Source organism: Strix aluco, chromosome 2 (genome assembly GCF_031877795.1).
Source record: "Strix aluco isolate bStrAlu1 chromosome 2, bStrAlu1.hap1, whole genome shotgun sequence".
NCBI lineage: Eukaryota > Metazoa > Chordata > Aves > Strigiformes > Strigidae > Strix > Strix aluco.
Genome location: NC_133932.1, coordinates 117,161,447 through 117,178,761, shown reverse-complemented (window position 1 = coordinate 117,178,761; position 17,315 = coordinate 117,161,447). Strand labels below are relative to the sequence as shown.

At 36.7% G+C, this 17,315-nt stretch overlaps 1 protein-coding gene across 13 annotated transcripts in view; it reads left to right on the top strand.

The window, feature by feature from the left end:
- The window catches only part of SGCG (sarcoglycan gamma), a 149,725-nt gene that overhangs the window by 51,505 nt on the left and 80,905 nt on the right, over positions 1–17,315 (top strand). For 2 of the 13 annotated variants that reach the window (XM_074816011.1, XM_074816019.1), the window contains one exon: positions 8,486–8,595. The exons of the other annotated variants lie outside the window; for them this stretch is intronic. The gene's annotated coding sequence lies outside the window, so the exon portion shown is untranslated. The remainder of the gene's footprint in view (positions 1–8,485; positions 8,596–17,315) is intronic. 13 annotated transcript variants of the gene reach the window in all.

The following is a 17,315-nucleotide window of genomic DNA, read 5'->3' as shown; positions in this document are numbered from 1 at the left end:
CCATATTGAAAACATCTTAAACGCTATTTAAATTAAGAACATTAAAATGACTGTCTTCCTGTATCAGAAATCCTCAGGTACCTAGTAACATATGACTTTAACTTGGGAAAAAATTCAAAACTAGCATTCAAAAAATTATCTAAAAATAACATTTGATTTAGGGTTGTTTAGTAAGGGAACCATATAAATGTCTAGAACATAAAATAATGAAAACAAAGGCAGCAGAAGGCAAAATTATTCTCCCTTTCTTTCCTTTATCAGAAGATTCCATCTTTTGTTACTTTTCCCTTCTCTTCGTGACTTTCTTCAACGTTCCCTGGGCACTTTCTCCCCATATTTTACAATGTCCATCTATGTCTCTCATGTTTGTTTCCTGAGTGTACGCACTACTTAAACTTTGTCTCTTATCCCTGAGAGTCTACTCTCAGTATTTAATTTCCTGTACTTAAATTATACTGTGGAGACTTCTTCTTTGCTACATGTCTGTTTTCATATTTTGTTAATTCACAGCTAAAAAGTAATGAGAACATTTACAGGACAATTTTCCCATCCCAAAATAGATTTCAACATTGTAGTAGATGATTTTAAATTTCAGCTGAATTTTATCTAGCTTTTTCCTTAGATTAAAATAATAGATTTTAAAGCTATGAGGACAGTCTTTACTTCTGTACACTAGAGGCTAGCTAAAATCTCTCAGTTGTTCTTATATTGAACTAAAACCTTTCTGTCTCATAATTACCTTCCAGAAATGTGTGTAAAGTTGTTCTTCAACTGCCAATTAAGGAATCAAGATCTATCCTAGTCAGAGTTTAGATGCACAGATGGCAGAGAACAGACCAAACCACCTGCAAACCTGGACTGGGTGAACCTACAGAAACTAAGATGTAGCATCATTTATCTTTATTTTGCCATTAGAAACTTGCATAGCCTTTCCTAGGAAAGCCTAATTTGCAGCTCATTCTCTTCCTGAAGAAGTACTTACATGAGAAATCACCACCACTGTTCTGGGATTAGTGAAATGTTCATTTATTATAGGGACAATTATCAGAGGGCTGTAATCAAAATACAAATGCTTTGCTGCCTGCCTCTGACTCACAATGGAGCTTATCTACCAAACATATCAGATGAGGATGTTTTTAAACATATGTGGGACCTCTTATTTATACTGTGTAGAACTTGCTTTTCCAAGTAAAGGCTTTGCTAAACTGTAAAGTGGATATCAGGATTAATGATCCCTACAGAGTGAATTAAGTTGTTCTCTTGAAACAGGGGTTTAATCCAGACTACAGTGCGGGTAGTAAACGCTCTGAGCGTGCACAAAAGCCACAAAGAATTTTTCTTAACTGCATATCAGAACCAGTACTTCAGCATGAGCTGCAGTTTTCTTCAGACCTACAAGTTTAGGGAATCAGTCTTAACACTTTTAATTCTGTTTTTGAAAACTGTGGTTAAAAATTTTGAAGCTCTGGAGCTAGTCTGTTGCTCGTTATTTGTGGTCAAAACTGCAAATACTGCATAGGTAGCAATTAGCATACTGATACTGTTATTAGACTTTCCTGTTACAACATTCCCTTCTTTTTTAAGTTCTGGGTTGGTGATCTTACCAAAGAATGATGACATGTCAGGCACTATTGTCTATATTTGATGAGCAAATAATGTCTAATTTGAGTTATACTTGCACTCTATGAATGTCTTTTCCTGTATGTGCCCACAGAATAACTTTAGACATAAATATATACATAATAGCTACAGACATACTTCCTGGAGAATGTAATGTGCCTGTTATTTGATCCAAATAGGAATTGTTTTCCAGTTTCCCAAATTAGGATCTTTAAAATGAAGAAATATGCCAAAAATAAGTTTTACTTTTCAGATTACAGTATTTGACTTATAGCACTAAAGCAACTTTAATTGAAAGTTAAGAATTTTAATAATAACTGCTTATTTCAATTTTGCATTAAATACTTTCTGTGAAAAATTCTACTTCATGATACAAGGAATATATCTGTTATATTGAATAAGAGATTTTGCTTTTATTTTATTTTGGAATGTGTAAATACTTAACACGTGTTTCTAGGTTTTGTTTATGTTTCATTTGTTTTTACAGCTAATTGAAAGATCAGCTATATCTTTCCTATTGGTTTTAATCCAAGAAGTGGCATTCAGATCAAAAACAGTATTATACATTTTGCTATATTCTTCATCTTCTGTGTTTCTTGCATTACATTATTGCTTTGTCATGGTTGCTGAAGAAACTTAGTCAGTTGCTGCCTAAACAGTTGAAGTCAACATCACCAAAAAAGGCTTCTGTAGTACATGTCTTTTGATGATTTCCTTATGTGTCTAATACACATTTAAAATACTCTGGTTTTCTCCCGTGTAAGTAAAAATGAGTAATAAAGCTGTTATGACCAGGGCTGCAATGCGTCAGAAGCACATCAGTTTGTGTTTGTTGACATTTAAAATTCATCAGAAAAGGGCAGAGATTTAAAATATATGAGTCACAGTATACATAGGAAAGCATTTTGCTTCCCTTGCTACTGAAAAGGAAAGTGAATTTTGAATTTTTAGTTTAGTTTCATGTGACTTTTCAAAAAAGGTACAATTGTGACTTTTTAAGGTCAAATTATTCTTCTTTCATATTTTTAAGAACATATCTGTGATCAATCACTTGAATTAAGGAGGGAGGACCCAAAGATTAATTTTCATGTCTAGCCTTTGCATCTACTTCCATTCCTTGTTTCTTTAGTGTATTTTCACTTCACTATTCAAAAAAATGCTTCACAGAATAGCACTATAACTCCATTTACAATGTGAAATCATTTAGCAAGCCTAAATAAACAGCTTTTCAAGGTCCTCAACCAACATAGGACAGCATCACAGAAAGGAGTTACCTGTTTTATAATTGTGCTGAAGTCTACTGTATGAACTGGAAGTATGCCTCTAAAGAGAGAATTACCTGTAAGTAGCACTTTCATAAAAGCAGCAGCAAGAACAGGCAAGAGAGAAGGTTATGCCAATGCATACGTCTTTATGTATTTAAATAGAGCTGTTTCTTTTTCTGCTCTCACAAAGAGTACCTCTTCCCAGCACTGAGGACATGAAATACTTTTCCTGAGAACAACATTGAGGATAATGTTAAAAGACTTCTGCTAAAAACTCTGTCCAAGCAGGACTTGCATTAGGAACAGTATTTCTACAAGATACATTTTGGCCTTGCTGGTAATCATTGCTGTATGATAGAAAGGATCCACTATCACATACCTAGAAAATAAAAAGATACCTTTTTTTAAAAAAGTATTTTTAAGTATAAAAAGATGTAAAAAAAGTATTTTTTAAAAGTATCTAAAATTATCTTTTGTCTGCTAGACATCCACACAAGATTATGATAGCAGAGATTCTTTCATTATTTGTCTCCATCAGAGGGATTGCTTTCATTTCCTTCACATTTATAAAGAAATTCAAGCCTTTCACTATGTTCAACAACCCCAATGAAGGTTATTTTCCCTTTCCTCACCCTGAGTTAGCTTTGCAATTCTGGCATGTCTGTCACACTTCCCCTAAGAATATAAGAAACCAGAAAAAGCATGACAAATGACAAAAAAGTTTTAAAACAGTTTACACCTACTAGTGTTTTGAGATTCCTGGTGGTGTCTCCAGTGGAGGAAAATTGAAGGCCACAAAAACAATTCTTACTTGTATTTAATGGTACTTAAGAAATGAAATTTTGTACGCAGAAACCTAATCTTCACTGCAACTCAGAGTGACAAACTACCAGATCCTGTCTGCAAAGTTTACCTTTACTATGTGTTAAAGTAAAACTTTGTGGTGTTTCTTTTCTTAAAATACTGTAAAGATCAAGGAAGAATGGAAAGTAATTGAGAGTATCCAAGCAATACAGCTAAAAAAAAAAAAGTAATTGTGAGCAACAATTTTAATGGCAATGTAAACAGCATGGGATATATCCATTTTGTCAATACTCAAATTATCTAAAATATTACCCTGTTAATTGTTTCTATCACTGTTTCATTCTGGTTTAATTTTTTTTTTTTTTTTTTTTTTTACAAATTAAACTGATGGAATTCTATTTACTGTTTGTTTACCTCAAAGTTGTTACCCCTCTGTCTTTTTTTGACTTTGCAGCAGACTTTGAGTGTGATAAAATGATAGAGTTTTGCAGGGTAATGAAGTTTTTTCAAGTTTAGTGAAAGTTTCTTGTGAGGTAACCTCATTAAAGGAAAACTCTGTCCTGGTACATTCTGTTGGCACGTGAATAGTATCTACCGGGTCAGAACACACAGTTCAAGCTAGCTAGTACTGGGAGATACTATATTTTGACGAGGAGATTTTTATAAAGGACTTGGAGAGAGCAAAAGTAACAAGGTTACTGCATTGATGAGCATTGAAGAACAAAAAGTACAAACCTGTATACAACTAAGCCTCGCTGCTTCTGTTTATAGTACAAATCATTAATTAAGCTTTCACTATTTATTTGCTGTTTTTAAAGGATTTTTAGGCACAACTGAAAGCAACAGCAAACATACCTAAGCCCTCTACCCTGTTCTCTTTTTATTCCCTTTGTACACTGTCGCTAATTTCAGTTTCATCTTTGCTGCTAAGTGGTAAGCATAAACTGTGAGTTGGCTGTTTCCAAGCGCTCCTCCTAGATGAAACACCTGCCAACACCAATTCCTAGTTTGTTTGTTTCAGAATATTATTGCTGTGATGATAAAAGATGTACTGTCTGTTCAGATACCATGTCTGAACTGCTTCATGATCAGAGGTAGTGAGGACCAGTCCTTCATGTCTTGTGGATGTTTGTAACATCTAAGAATTCCTGTGTTGGATCACTCTGGGGTATCACGAGTCAACTTCAGTAGGTGTTAAATTAATATTGGTTGATCAGGGGACCATAGGGACAGAAACTCTGCTTTGTGGTACTTCCTAAATGACTTTGTATGTACCTGAATCACTGTCTTGACGGTGATTTTTTTATTTTTTTTTCTTCACGCATTTTAGCAAAATGAACAGTGAAGGTAGACCTGAACAGCTTCTTCAGCAGAACATGTGCTGGGTTAGATATCTTCTAACAATCAGTTATCATTGATGTTAAAAATTATCAAATACTGGGGATTATATTCTTGGTGATTGATGCTGCAGGTAGCTAACCTGACACTTTACAGGAGCATTTTGAGTTGTGTTCATGCAGTCCATGGGATACATTCAGTTCCTTTGTGTTTTTTCTCTATTGACTTGTATTTATTTGTGTATATTAATAATATACATTTGAGTACTTGATATACACTGAAGATTTATATTTTATATGCCTGAACAGAGATATCAAAAAGAAAATCCTAAAGGAGTTAATGTCAATGTTCCTTATTGAGGAGGCCTGGAAAATTTCTCTATGTGCCCCTTCTTTCTGGAGGATGACTCAGAAGAAATGTCCCAAATGTAAAAATCAGTAGAAGATATTTTGGGACAAATCAATAAAATTCATAATTTTTCTGTCACCGGGACCAGATGGTATTAACTCATGTTCAGAAGGAAAAAAGTTCTTTGTGTTCCTTTCTGGTAAAAGAAGCAAGAGAGCATCAAACATGGCTTCATCTTAATTTCCTGCCTCAAGAGCTTCCAATATATTTAGGTATTGCTAACTGCATGATTCTAGCTTTGCTTCAAAAATACATTCCCACTGTCCATTCTTCCAAGAGCTGGAACATGGAGTAGAATAATGATGAAAAACATACATTTTCAAATGTTATGCAATTCCTGTTAATTTTTGTATGCAAACAGAGAGAATTTCAGCTTTGTCAGAGTGGGTAGAATACCCCCAGGCAGATTATTCCTGTCTTGATATTTTGAATAAATAAAAGAGCAGTAATGTCAGTTTAAGCCAAAATGTGACCTTCATTCTGTTTAAATGGTTGTAAAGGGATTTTAAAGGAAGAGTCTCTTATGAATAAGTAAAATGTAAAGTAGGCAAACAGAGACCATCAGATGTTTGCAAGCAATGGGGGAAGAATGTTTTAAGTTGCAAGCCTTGAATAGGAGGATAATGTCCCATAAACTTAAGACTTCCGAGGGTATTGTGGACATCTTCCTAATCCGCTGTAATGCAATATGTTACAGTTTTACTTAAAGAACAAAGGCAATGTATTAAAAATACATATTTTCTGTGGTTGTCTCACAAGTGCTGTAGTTTTCTGGACTTGCCAATGATATTGTAAATCCAAGTGAAAGAGATTTTCTCTGGAGGACAGTAGAGATTTTAATGTATACTTGAGAATACAGGAATAGTTCTGAAGACCAGTCTGGAAATAAATAACAGACTCACATGTTCTTATTTTCTGTCTGGCACCTTCTTTCAGGTCTGAATGTATTGCTTTTGCAGGTACAACAGGTTGTGATGTAAAAATACGGTATCAAGAGTAAGAATTTTAATTTCATTGAATGTCTGAAATGTCAAATTGATTGCCAGGCTTCCAATTTCTAATACAAAACAGAAATAGGTCTTTAAAGAGCACAAGTATGTTTTACCTTTGGTAGAATTTTGAAATAATGTAAAATTTGGAGTAGTTATTGAAAAGGCTGTAGCAGAGAAGAAAGAAAAATGAACTTATAAATTTCATAGCATATTCCAGAATTTTTGTCAGTTAGAATGACATCTTTTGTGCCTACATGCAAATTTAAGTAAAAACATAATCTAGTTATATTACATAACACTATGGAGCTACCACATGATGCAAAACCGTTCACTTCTGGACTGTCACAAGTTGATAAAACTTTTTCTATTTCAAATGAGGAATTATTCCCTTTTATAGAAGAAAAAACATTTTTCTGAGAAGTAGGTTTGAAACTCTGTAACAGATGGCATTCTTGTTCACCACAGAGGGATTTTACAATTTTGGTAATCTCCTCAAAAGAAAAGTAGTGAACTGTCCATTAAAATTAATTTATATAGAAAAATGATTGTTGCTTACTATTTTAGAATTTGTTACTATTCTGTCCAATATACTTAAGATCACTTAAGTGGTATCGCAAATTCTCATTAACACAAACCAGTGAAGGAGAAATAGTTTCATTAAGTGGAAAATGAGGATAATGTTCATTTGTACAGAATTGTTTGTTGGATTTTTTTTTGAGTAACGTGCTAACAAAGGCTAATCCTCAGCAAATGGCATGACACAGCTTGCATCTGTATAACTAATTCTCATCCCCAGCAGAACAGTGCCCTTTTGGGAGCCCTCCTACACTATCCCCAGACCATAAAGTGGCCATGGCCATGGCCATATCTGGCAGAGTGCCAGGTGGTATAGGCCAAGCTATTCCAGGATGCGTGCTGTCAGTGAAACAGCATGGATGTTCACAAGCATACACCTTGACCATGCTTCATTTACTATTCTAGATGTAAGTTAGGAAAATTAGTGAAAAAAATGGCCTGGGCCAGCAAATCAGGGTTGGTATGTATGTGCTGGACAAAGTATGCATTTTATGACCCTGTAAAAATCTGCCCAAACAGAACTAATTTTTTAACCCTAAAAATCACAGTTTGGCATCCCTGAGAGAAATATTTCAGATGGCCTTTTAAGTTTCTGCTTATACTTTAGTTTCTTGCAACTTTTCTCCAGACCGGATTAATGTGCCATCACCACAGAATGACTAGTTATAATTCTGTCAGGAATAGAGATGAAGCACAATTTTCTCTGTAATAGGTTTGGGTCTGGAAATAGGAAATGAGAGCTGAGGTCTTGTCTCCATAAGAATCTATACTCCCAGTGAGATGTTTTCCTACACCTCTGCTGGTCTCTGTAAGGGAGATGGATTTTAAAGCAGAAGGAACAAAAGCCAAACAAGGAGAGGAAAGGAGTAGATAAGAGACAGGGGGTCGGTCCTCAAGAGAAACAAGAACTGGACTGAGCCTGGTTAGCCAAGAATGTTGTATCTGGGAGAAAGGCTAGGGACAGATGTGACAAAGAGACTGGAATTATCAATAAATGTGAAGATTAAAGGAAAAGAAGGAGAGGAGACATTTTAAGTTGTAAATGAAAACATGATGTAGCTGGACAAGCATGTTGAGAAAAGGAGTCAGAAAATTGTAATGGAGGCAAAGAGGCAGAGGAGATTAGATGGAAGACTGAGATTGTATAAGGGGTGAAAGAAAGATGTTAGGACTTTAAGAATGTGGGGAAGGAGAAAGATTTAACAAAACCTGGGAGAAATGCAGCTGGTAGGAAAGGAGACTAGGTCTGGCTGAAATAAGTAAGAAACTGAGATTTTACTGCACGGAGAATGGGAAACAAAGAACAGACAAGGATAGTTTTACATGGGAAGTGCTGATCCAGTTTCTGAGACAGATGGACAGAAATAAGACACTTCCACCTAATGCTCAGAAGGGAATCTGCAGGTCCTTAATATTATCACTGTCCCGCTGTAAAAAAAGTAAGTACAAAATGTGCTGCCACAGTATCTCATTCTCTTCTAGTGCTGGTCCATAGAGAGGAAGAACGTCTGCTACTGCAACCAGTTTTACCAAGATCTGTGTGCTAGATCTTAAGATGAGGACACTGCAGATGAGCCAGTTCAATGTGAATAGTATGTCATACTTTCTTTTTGTTCTTTTGGCTTTTTGTTTCATTTTTTTTATCTAGGAAGTTACATAAAAAAGAAATGAAGACTTCAGAGCATTCTAACAGTAGCTAAGTAAAGTACTTAAAACAAAAAAACAAATTAAGAGCTAGATCTGTACTGCTAATTTAAACGTGCCTATGGAAGAGTCCAAGAGGAAGAGAGTGGCTGGCATCCATACAATTAAACTCCCTTATTCTCTAAAACACAGAAGCCACAACCATACTACCACTTATTAATTATAATAAAGCAATGACAATATTAAATGTCTGCTTTGAATATTTACAAAAACCCAGCCTTTCAGCCCGTGTACATGCTGTTTGTTGGCCTCAAGCAGAGATCAGTGGACTGGCAAAGAAAAGAACTGTTCCTATCTCCTTTTCTCTATAGATTTGTAATTACATCATCTATTTTTGAATGTCAGTTTTCTTAGGAGAGAGGAGGACTGACTTGTGAGCTAATTTGTCTTGTTTGCATAGAATATCTCATTGTGTGTAATTCAGAAACTACTCGCTGTTAGACTCCAACGTTTCCATTTGCTTCAGTGCTTTTTTGCGGGGGTTTAGTGTGTTCTGTTATAGAAAAAATACTGAAATTGTTTCTTCTGTACACTACATGCTTGAAGAGCTGACTTGTAAGAAATTGCATTCACTCATTTAGTAAACAATTCACTATCAAGTATTGTGGAACTACGAAAGTAATAGATCTTAGAGATCAGAAGAGAGCAGTTGGAACACCAGTATTAGAAATATTATTAATTTATGAAGAAGCAGATCAATAAATAAAAAGGAACACTAATTTTTATATAATACTTTAACAATTTACAAGACTGCAATGATACAACTCTATCCTAAGAAGTATCTTTAAATATATTAGAAGCATGTTCTAATTTTTAGTTCACGGTGAATCATTTCTCCTTTTTTTTTTTATTGCCATGAATGTTAACCAGTTAAAAAAAAATTTCCTTGAATTTTAATCCCTATAATTATTAAAAATTCAGAATACTTTCAGAGATGTTGGTAAGTACTGAAATCAATCAACTTTTTATATCAAGTTATGTTGACAGCTGCCGGTACTGTTATTAATCTGCAGTACTGACTGACTTGGTACACAGCAAGATGTTGCTAAATCTTGGTCTGACTAAATATGTGGTTTTAATTGTCATGTTTAACTTCTGATTTCAACTGATTCTTGTGTTGCCTGATTTAATTCTTTTTGGATGTCTGGGATAGATCACATATCATAAGAACATATTTTTTGTACTGTAGACAGTAACTATCACAGCCTAGTCTGGTAACCAAAACAATTGTTGGATTTTACATATCTGAAATTATATAAAAGTCTACAAGTTTCATATTTTATTCAGAATTTTGTTCACCAAGTTACTTGCAATCAACCTTAAAGAATTCAATGCCAGACTTTTTCAGTAAATTACTGTTAATAAGGACTGAATAGAAAGGCCTTATCTGCATCCAATGTAATGTGCATGTCTGTTCTGAATAAGGAAATCATTTAGCTGTCACTGAATAAAAGAACTAAAATCCTAGTGAACAAAAACTAACTCTGGTAGATTATAGTAAAAATTCTGTAAATTTGTCAGCCGTCATTTTTGCGTTTCTCTTCTTGGAGTGTCAGATAATACCTGGATTGCATTGTAAAGCTATATTACTTGCAATGAATGACAACCCAAAGGGAAACCTTCCACTTCCACCTGAAGAAAAGCCTGGAAGGATCAAATGATCAGAATAAGAGAGGGTGCAGTATTCAGCTCTCAGTGTAATTTATAGTCCTGTAAAGACTATAATTTTATAATTTATAGATGGAAAACTTATTACATCGTCAAGTCATCCCTGTGTTTAGTTTTGATTTGCCTTTCCAGTGAGAAAGGCCTTTACACAGTAGACTAAATGTACACTATCCTTATTTTCCATAAAGACAGGATTTTTATTAAATTTTAAGGAGAGGAGGAAGGGCGATTCTGATAGCCTTTCCATACGGACAAGATAGCTCTCAGCATTCCTTGCCTGAAATTGTTCCTTTCTTCCACTTGTGTCAAGACAGGTGCTGCAGAGCTCAAGCTAATCGTTTAAAGACTTATCCATATAAACACAGGCAGTTAAACAGTTCCTCTTAACATTAGGGTTGGGTTTAACTATGGTGTTACTCAATTATTCTTCCAGCCCATTTAGTTTTCTTTCATTGTTTTTATTTTGTAACTTCCCTGTCAAAATACATTGTTTTTTCATTAGGAAGGGTATTTATTATTGTGGGATTTTTTAAGAGTCTATGATGTATTATTTATCATTCAGGAATACATTTGAGGTTTTAATTACAGCAAACAGGCTTATTAGCACGAGAAAGATTTAAACAGTAGCATTTTCTGCATTCATATTTCATTCTTATTTCTACTCAAACATGAGAAAAAGGAGTAGAAAAGGAATGGATAATCATCCACCTATGATTCATTCTGGTGTTTGGAAGGCACTGGTAAGGTGAAGAACTGTACAATTCTTATCAGCTAAAATGATAAATGTATGTGAATTGCTATGTTTAAATTTCAAGCCTCAATTTGTGGAGCATGTATTCCTGAGGTAGTGGCTAAGGGAACATCCTCACTGTGCTTCAGGCATCCCTTCTCAGCGTGAGCAGTGGGAGTTGCCTTTCCCTCTTACTGTGTAAGCTGTGATGCACCATCCTCACACCATCCTTCCTTCTTCAGCAGAAATCTTAATTCTTTCCTTCTGACTTGTTCATCATTATGGATATGGAAGGGGAAAAAATGTACCAAGTCAGAGAGTGCAGGATGAAAGTTATGGCAGTGGAATTTACAGTCTTTGTGTGCTCACCGCTATCAGAATTTGCATGACTTCTGAATCCATTTTATGTAACTACCCTAGACTAGAAAATCTGAAAGCCATTTCAAACTTGGGAGTTCACTAAAATTCACACTTTCAGTTGAGCTATTGCTGGATCCTGAGCTAAGGAGCTTTTTAGGATCTGGGCTTGACTATTATCCTGAATTTGACTCCTGTTGTCTCAGTGGACTACATTAGGGTCCCTTGGTTTTGTGCCAGCTTGAGAAAATACTTTAAGACAAGAATTCTTGATTTCAGTTTTCTAAAATTTACTTCATTGATGACATGTAGAAACAGGAGACCTGGTTACCCAGGATATGGAGAAGGCTGAAGTACTCAGTGACTTTTTTACATCAGTCTTCACCAACAAGTATTGCAGCCACACTACCGAGTTGCAGAAGGCAAAGGTGAAGACAGGGACTGGGAGAATGAAGAACCACCCACTATAGGAGAAGATCAGGTTCAAGACCATCTAAGGAACCTGAAGGTGCACAAGTCCATGGGACCTGATAAGATGGATCCACGAGTCCTGAGGGAACTGGCCGATGAAGTTGCTAAGCCACTGTCCATCCTATTTGAGAAATCATGGCAGTCTGTTGAAGTTCCTGCAGACGGGAAAAGGAGAAACATAACCCCCATTTTTAAAAAGGGGGAAAAAAGAAGACTCAGGAAACTACAGGCCAGTCAGTCTCACCTCTGTGCCCAGCAAGATCATGGACCAGGTCCTCCTGGAAACTATGCTAGGGCACATGGGAAACGAGGTGATTGGTGACAGCCAACATGGCTTCACTGAGGGCAAATCATGTCTGACAAATTTGGTGGCCTTCTACAACAGGGTTACAGCACTGGTGGCTAAGGGAACAGCAACTGACGTCATCTACCTGGACTTGTACAAAGCATTTGACACTGTCCCGCATGACATCCTTGTCTCTAAATTGGGGAGACATGGGTTTGATGGATGGACCACTCAGCAGATAAGGAATTGGCTGGATGGTCGCACTCAAAGAGTTGTGGTCAACGGCTCAATGTTGAAGTGGAAAGCAGTGATGAGTGGTGTTCCTCAGGGATCAGTATTGGGACTGGCGCTGTTTAAAGTCTTTGTCGGCGACATGGACAGTGGGATTGAGTGCACCCTCAGCAGTTTTGCTGACAACAGCAAAGTGTGTGGTGTGGTCAACACACTGGAGGGAAGGGATGCCATCCAGAGGGACCTTTACAGTCTTGAGTGGTGGGACCGTGCAAACCTCATGAAATTCAGCAAGGCCAAGAGGGAGGTCCTGCACATGGATCAGGACAATGCCTAGTATCAATGCAGACGGGGGGATGAAGGGCTTGAGAGCAGCCCTGCGGAGAAGGACTTGATACTGGTGGATGAAAAACTGAATATGAGCCAGCAATGTGCACTTGCAGCCCAGAAAGCCAATCACATCCTGGGCTGCATCAAAAGAAGCGTGACCAGCAGGTCAAAGGAAGTGATTCTGCCCCTCTACTCTGCTCTCATAGACCCAACCTGGAGTATTGCATACATCTCTGGGCCCCGCAGTGTAAGGAATCTGCTTAAGTGGGTCCAGAGGAGGCCATGAAGATCAGGGGGCTGGAGCATCTCCCTTATGAGGACAGGCTGAGAGAGTTGGGGTTGTTCAGCCTGGAGAAGAGAAGACTCCAGGGAGACCTTATAGCGACCTTCCAGTACTTAAAGGACGCCTACAGGAAAGATGTCAAGGCACTCTTTATCAGGGAGTGTAGTGACAGGATGAGGGGTAATGGTTTTAAACTGAAAGGGGGTAGATTCAGATTAGATATATGGAGGAAGTTCTTCACTGTGAGTGTGGTGAGACACTGAAACAGGTTGCCCAGAGAGGTTGTGGATGCCCCCTCCCTGGAAGTGTTCAAGGCCGGGTTGGACGGGGCTTTGAGCACCTGATCTAGTGGAAGGTGTCCCTGCCCATGGCAGGGAGGTTGGAACTAGATGATCTTGAAGGTCCCTTCCAATCCAAACCATTCTATGATTCTATGAATCTTGGAGTAACAGACAACTTGCAAAAAACCATAAATCTCTGGAAGTTGCACAGGTAGAGAATTCCTGACTGGAAGGCAGAGACAGTGTATAGCTTGTTCTGTAGCTGGGAAGTGATATGTAGATCCCTGGTTTCCTCCTCCATTTAAGAGGAAGTGAAAGTTAGAGTCCTGCAAGGTTTAACACATATTACTGGTACCAGAGTCCCCATTGTAATGTTTCTGCATGCTTAAATGTTAAAGAGAGCTGAAATGATTTAATCTCATCCCAGCTCAATTTGCAAGACAATAGAAGCACCTTAAATTAAAATGGTCCCTTGTTAGGAGGGGAGGAAGAAAGAGGAGGATGTCCGGGAAGTTCTGCATGTGTTATGTTGGCTGATTCATTCATTTTTCTAACCTCTTAATTTCCTAGACAGGCAGCTACTAGTGTCAGTATTCAAAGAAATGACTTGCATTCCCACAAAAAGGCAACTTTGGCAAAAATATCATCAAATATGGTAGCTAAACTAAGCAGCATCTTCAGATAGAGAACAAACTTCATTAGTACAGTCCTGAAGTTGAGTTGGACAGGGCAAGGAAAGAAAATAGTAGGAGAGTGGAGGTCATGCTGAAGAAAATTTAAGTTGGTTTACTAAGCTGGAAATCACCATTTTCTCATCTGTACATATGTTGGTAACATTTAAATAGAATAAAAATTTTTGCAGATCCTGGGAATGTGGTATATTTTTATACTGGAAGAAGAACTTAATGAGAAGTTCTCATAATAGAATCTTAGTCAAGTGAACAGGAATAAAATATCCCTCTATGACTGCAACAGAACCACATTTTAAACTCTACTCCATACATAGCTGGCAAATTTATCTTATTTCCTTCCTTTCTTACCAAATCCGGCTACTGCAGCTGGATTTCAGATCTGCAGGAGCCATATATCTAGAATTTTAACAAGGATGGAAGAAAGCAGCACATTTCTTGACTCTGAATGCAGTTATAGCACCAGTAATTCCAGCACTTGTGTGCAAGGCAGGGGAAGCTGTATCAGAATAGTTGCCCCTGCTGTTCAGCAAGTTGCTTGGATTTAAGTTGACTAACATTAGTGATCATTTATACCTAATATCAATATTTAGGGAAGTTTATCTATTTGGCTGATAGGTAAAGGAAGACAGCAGCATTTTATGGAAAATTGCTGATTCAGTCAGCTGGACCCAGGAGAGGGTGAAAATCTGCAATCTTGATATTGAGGGAACCACTAAAACTGCTGAGAGTCTAGAAAACTAGCAAAGAGGTTCTGAAGGCAAAGCTTAGACTGAGATATGGGTAACTGAAGACCAGGTTCTCCATGATAGCAATCTTTGAAATATTTTTGCTACCATATGCAAGACCATGGGGAAAGAACATGAGTAAGGAAAGGGGCTCAAAATCATTAGGAGCTAAGAATATTTTTGAACTAAAGGAAACTAATAATAGGAATGACATCTTCATTTTAACAGAAATGGAACCAGGCAGCTGACACTTTAAAAAGCTTAGAGCTTTTTAAATTTAAGGAAAAGCAGAATAGTGCACAGGAGCACATTTGGAACTATACTAAGAGGGAAGTCATGAAAAACATATATCCCTGGCTACAGGATAAAAAAGAACCTGGTAGTAGGACATGATGAACAAAGTCTCACTTAAATTGGAGGTAAAAGACCGGGAAAGAAAGGAAAGTTTCTGTAACCTCAAAATTAGATAGGAAAATTAAAATGCTTAGCTTTAAGGAAGCTAAGAAACTAAATGAAACTGATTAGTCATGTTGAAAATGTAACAGAAGGAAACCAGTCAGTGAGTAACACCAAGTTAAAAACATACGGGAAAGACAGAATAGGACATGCAAGTGGTGCCATGTGTTAACAGAAGTTTACTGTAAAGACAGATTGGTAAAGCAGTTGTATCAACAATTCACCACTTATATCAACATGCTCATGGACTGAAATGTGGAATCTTTAGAATTAGAATAATAACATTATTAATATAAATATGATTGATAATATTAAAGACTATATTGCCAATGACCTGACCAAGGTTATTACAATGGCTGTGACTTGCTGTAGTAGATCAGAAACCCAGTGAGAGGGAACTGTATTTCTTCTTTTACCTTTGTAGTATAAATGTCATAATTAGGTCCAACATTCAGACCACATTTTTAGATCCCATAAATGACTGGTTTGGGAAGCAGTTTCTCAGGAAGCAGAGTAATTTCTGGACTTAATTCTGAGCAGCACACAAGGTCTCTTTCATGTGTTGTCAAGGAGTTGTAACATTGGCCATGTTGATGTTAAATTATCTTTGATGGAGTAACAAGAGCCGAAGAATCTTAGTCATTGTTCTTAACTTAAAAAAGGACTTAACTATGTAAAAAGGGAGCAGCCTGTGAAAAGGAAACAAATTTTTACGTGTGACTATTTCAAAATATCATATCAGATGCTCAGGGTAAATACATATTTAAAAGACATGGCTAAACCAATATAGCTAAAAAGCAGGACGAGATAAGTTAGAAGGAGGAAGGTATTCATAAAAACATGTTAGCTGTATCAAATGGCATACAAAGGATCAAAACTCCAGTAGGCTAAATGTAACACAGTAGTTCAAGCAGTATGTAAGAATTTTAAAATAAAGGTAACTATTTTTGTAAATTGCATGCAGGGCTGCCACAGAGACTCTAGACAATCAGAGCTTAGCAGGACTACTCAGAGACACTAAGGCTATTGAAGAAAATAAATTCTTGATAATGTATGGTTGCACCTTTTTTTCCAACAAGTAACCAATTCTGATGTCAAAGTTAACCCTGCTTTGAGCAGGGAATAGGACCAGATGATTTCCAGAAGTCCTTTCCAACTTTCATGTTTTGTGATTCTATGATTCTGTTCGGGGAAAACTGCTGCATCATAAATCAAAAGACTACCTCTCATCACCTCATGAACAATTGAATGCAGTAACACAGGTATACTGTCGTTCCATAATAAATTCCTGTCTTCTGTCATACTGTAGAGGACAAAAAAGCAGATTAACCAGTCTCCTTCTACTTTGTCTGTTTGTATTAGTTGAAAGACTTAACTAAGAATTTAAATGACTCATAATTTGAGTCATTTAGTTCATACCTAGCTTAATTACAAACACTTTGTTAAATGCACAGTTAAAGAAAAAGGGATCTAGTGGAGTGAATCTATTCTGACTTCTGCTTCACATGTAAAGTATTTTTAAGTCCAGGAAAGAGAGGGAGAAAGAAACCTCACAGACAGAAGAGCCTGCATACTTTCTGTTCTGATAATGACTGCAATAGATCATGTATCTTCCGTTCTCCTGGTGGACTTGCAGTCCTTTGTGTGAACACTTAAATGATCTTGACACCATTATTGGATCTCAGTCTTGCATTGTTAGGTGAAAAAGGCTATTTTCTCTTTGTGAAAGACTTACTTCTAAAATCTGTAATAGTAATAAATAACGAGAGCTCATGAGGTCTAGCCAGTAGCCTTGTGGATGAGACACACATCTAGATGTGGGTGTCTCACCCACATCATCATGCAATCACTTCTGTATCAGTTATTCTGAGTTCTGTGTTCTTGGAAATATTTCTGTTGTCTACCAAGAGAGAGTAACATATATGTTGGAAATCTTGGGAAAGTAAATAATTGTGATATTTTAAATTTTTTTTTCCACATTACAGTACTCAAGGTCACTCAAGAAAACTTAGCTGTAATGGTGACTGAATTTCAGAGACAGAAGATTCACTTTTTTTTTTTAATTAAAACATTTTATGGCATTTTACATAAAAGACAT